This window comes from Bison bison, unplaced genomic scaffold (assembly GCF_000754665.1).
Source record: "Bison bison bison isolate TAMUID 2011002044 unplaced genomic scaffold, Bison_UMD1.0 scf7180017864270, whole genome shotgun sequence".
Lineage (NCBI taxonomy): Eukaryota > Metazoa > Chordata > Mammalia > Artiodactyla > Bovidae > Bison > Bison bison.
The window spans coordinates 1,007,719-1,011,751 of record NW_011494842.1 but is presented as its reverse complement, the minus strand read 5'-3'; positions in this window follow the sequence as shown (position 1 = coordinate 1,011,751).

Here is a 4,033-nt window from a genome sequence, read left to right as displayed (position 1 = left end):
TGCCCCAAAAAATAAAGTCTGTCACTGTTTCCATTGTTTCCCCATCTATTTCCCATGAAGTTATGGGACCAGATGCCATGATCTTAGTTTTCTGAATGTTGAATTTTAAGACAACATTTTCACTCTCCTCTTTCACTTTCATCAAGAGGCTCTTTAGTTCTTCTTTGCTTTCTGTCATAAGGGTGGTGTCATTTGCATATCTGAGGTTATTGATATTTCTCCCAGCAATCTTGATTCCACCTTGTGCTTCATCCAGCCCAGCATTTCACATGGTGTACTCTGTATATAAGTTAAATAAGCAGGGTGACAATATACAGCCTTGATGTACTCCTTTCCCGATTTGGAAACAGTCTATTGTTCCATGTCTAGTTCTAACTGTTGCTTCTTGACCTGCATACAGATTTCTTAGGAGACAGGTCAGGTGGTCTGGTATTCCCATCTCTTGAAGAATTTTCCACAGTTTGTTGTGATCCACACAGTCAAAGGCTTTGGCATAGTCAATAAAGCAAAAGTAGATGTTTTTCTGGAACACTCTTGCTTTTTCTATGATCCAATGGATGTTGGCAATTTGATCTCTGGTTCCTCTGCTTTTTCTAAATCCAGCTTGAACATATAGAAGTTCTCAGTTCACATACCATTGAAACCTGGCTTGGAGGATTTTGAGCATTACTTTACTAGTGTGTGAGATGAGTGCAATTGTGCAGTAGTTTGAACATTCTTTGGCATTTCCGCCTTTCTTTGGGATTGGAATGAAAACTGACCTTTTCCAGTCCTGTGGCCACTGTTGAGTTTTCCAAATTTGCTGACATATTGAGTGCAGCACTTTCACACAGCATAATCTTTTAGGATTTGAAACAGCTCAACTGGAATTCCATCACCTCCACTTGCTTTGTTTGTAGTGATGCTTCCTAAGGGCCAATTGACTTTGCACTGCAGGATGTCTGGCTCTAGGTGAGTGATCACACCATCATGGTTATCTGGGTCATGAAGATCTTTTTTGTATAGTTCTTCTGTGTATTCTTGCCACCTCTTCTTAACTTCTTCTGCTTCTGTTAGGTCCATCCCATTTCTGTCCTTTATTGTGCCCATCTTTGCATGAAATGTTCACTTCGTATCTCTAATTTTCTTTAAGACATATCTAGTCTTTCCCATTCTGTTGTTTTCCTCTATTTCTTTGCATTGGTCACTGAGGAAGGGTTTTTTTTTTTTTTTTTTTAATCTCTCTTTGCTATTTTTTGGAACTCTGCATTCAAATGGGTATATCTTTCCTTTTCTTCTTTGCCTTTAGGTTCTTTTCTTTTCTCAGCTCTTTGTAAGGCCTCTTCTGACCACCATTTTGCTTTTTTGCATTTCTTTTTCTTGGGGATGGTCTTGATCACTGCTTCCTGGACAATGTCACGAACCTCCGTCCATAGTTCTCTAGGCACCCTATCAGATCTAATCCCTTGAATCTATGTGTTTTGAATCTATTTAACTTCTATGCAGAGTACATTATGTGAAATGCCAGGCTGGAAGAAGCACAAACTAGAATCAAGATTGCCAAGAGAAATATGAATAACCTCAGATATCCAGATGACACCACTCTTATGGCAGAAAGCGAAGAAGTAAAGAGCCTCTTGATGAAAGTGAAAGAGGAGAGTGAAGAAGCTGGCTTAAATCTCAACATTCAAAAAATGAAGATCATGGCATCTGGTCCCCTGACTTCATGGCAAACAGATGGCGAAACAATGGAAACTGTGATAGTCTTTATTTTCTTGGGCTCCAAAATCACTGCAGATGGTGACTGCAGCCATGAAATTAAAAGATGCTTGCTCCTTGGAAGAAAAGCTAGGACAAACCCAGACAGCATATTAAAAACCAGAGACATTACTTTGCCCACAAAGGTCCATCTAGTCAAAGCTATCATTTTTCCAGTAGTCATATACAGATGTGAGAATTGGACTATAAAGAAAGCTGAGCGCTGAAGAATTGCTGCTTTTGAACTGTGGTGCTGGAGAAGACTCTTGAGAGCCCCTTGGACTGCAAGGAGTTCAAACCAGTCAATCCTAAAGGAAATCATTCCTGAATATTCATTGGAAGGATTGATGCTGAAGGTGAAGTTCCGATACTTTGGCCACCTGATGCGAAGAACTGACTCATTGGAAAAGAGCCTGATGCTGGGAAAGATCGAAGGCAGGAGGAGAAGGAGAGAATGAGATATTTGGATGGCATCACCGACTCAATGGACATGAGTTTGTGCAAGCTCTGGGAGCTGGTGATGGACAGGGAAGCCTGGTGTGCTGTTTGGGGTCACAAACAGTCAGATACGACTGAGCGACTGAACTGAACTCAACTCAACTCATATAGCTACTGTTGAACATACATCCCAGAGCCACAGGAGAACCTTCAAACCCCTGTGTCCACAACAGTGCATCCTTTCCCTGTCCCAAGAGTTAGCTAGTATCTTGAGTTTGATATTGATTTCTCTCTTGCTTTTTTGACAGTTTTCACCTAAAGAATACATTATTTCATGTTTTTAAAAAGCTTTCATATTAATACTGATTTGTATTCATCAGGGTCCAGCAAGATACAGATGGCACACTCAAAACAGGTGGACTCAAAGATGGTTTTTGCACAGACTGTTTGCGAAGATGTAGGAGAAAGGAATCCGGAGGGTGCATCATGCACTCAAGCCGGGCTTCAGCGAAGTCAACACGGTTACCACACGGAGCCGTGCAATGTGAAGAAGGAGGTCCTTTCCAGCGGTTACCTCGAGGGGCAGAGCCAGGCCTAGGGACACAGGCAGCCTTATGAGGAGGCAGCCAGGGGCGCAAGTATGTTGTCTTAGGGTCTCCTCTCTTTCCCACATCCCGTTGGGTCTCGTCCTGTAGAATTTCCGGAGGCCTAATGCACAAGAGGATGAGTCGCAGAAGCCAGAAACAAAAACCAGGAGAGAAGGTGAGCCAGCTAGCTGAGGGGCCTTGTGGAAGATCCCAGCATGTGTGGATTCTCCTGCAACCTGCTTTTTCAGTTAATACTATCTTTTTGGGATTCATCAATGCTTATGCATTTAATTGTAGTTCATTCAGTTTTGCTGTTGTTTTTTATATCCCACTGTGTGAATGGACTATAGTTAATTTACTGTTTTCCTGATGATGGCAACTTTCCAACATTTTAATATATTGATGTTGATATAAACATTCTTGTCAATGTTTTTTGATGTCTATGTACAAAAATCTCTCCAGAGAATATACTTATAGTAGAATTACAATATGAATTACAATACTTGGACAAATGGTCAAATTTTCCAGATGACATCAAATTTTTCTCAAAGTAGTTTCATCAATTAATACTTCTACTGGCAGTATATGAGTTCCTTGGCCACACAATGTTTTCACACTTGAAAACTTTTGTTCATTTGATGGGCGTACAAGATTTATCTCATTGTGGTTTTAATTTGCATTTCCCCAATTACTAATGTGGTGAACATATTTTCATATTTTATTGGTCATTTATGTTTCCTCTGTTGTGAAGCACCTGTTGAAGGTTTTTTTGCCCTCTTTTCCACTGTGTTTTTGCCTTTCTCTTATTGATTACATTTGGATACTAACTCTGTGCTATTTCTGACAATTTCCTTTTTCCAACTTGCAGTTGGTTTAAAAATGTACGTTTATGTCCTTTTTAAAGTTAAGTTCCTTGAACTTATTTACAAAACAGAAATAGAGTCATAGATATAAGAACAAATAGTTACCAGAGGGAAAAGGAAGGGTAGGGATAATTTGGGAGACTGGGATTGACACATACACACAACTACATATAAAATAGATAACTAACAAGGACCTACTGTATACCACAGGGAGCTCTTCTCAATACTTTGTAATAGCCTGTGTGGGAAAGGAATCTAAAAAAGTGGAAATGTGATTCACTTACACAACATTGTGAATCAACTATGCTCCAATAACACTTAAAAAATAAATTTCTTAATTTTTAGTGTAGTTAATATTATCAAGTTTCTTTTTATACCTTGTGTTTTTTAAAAAGAAATTGTGCTAAA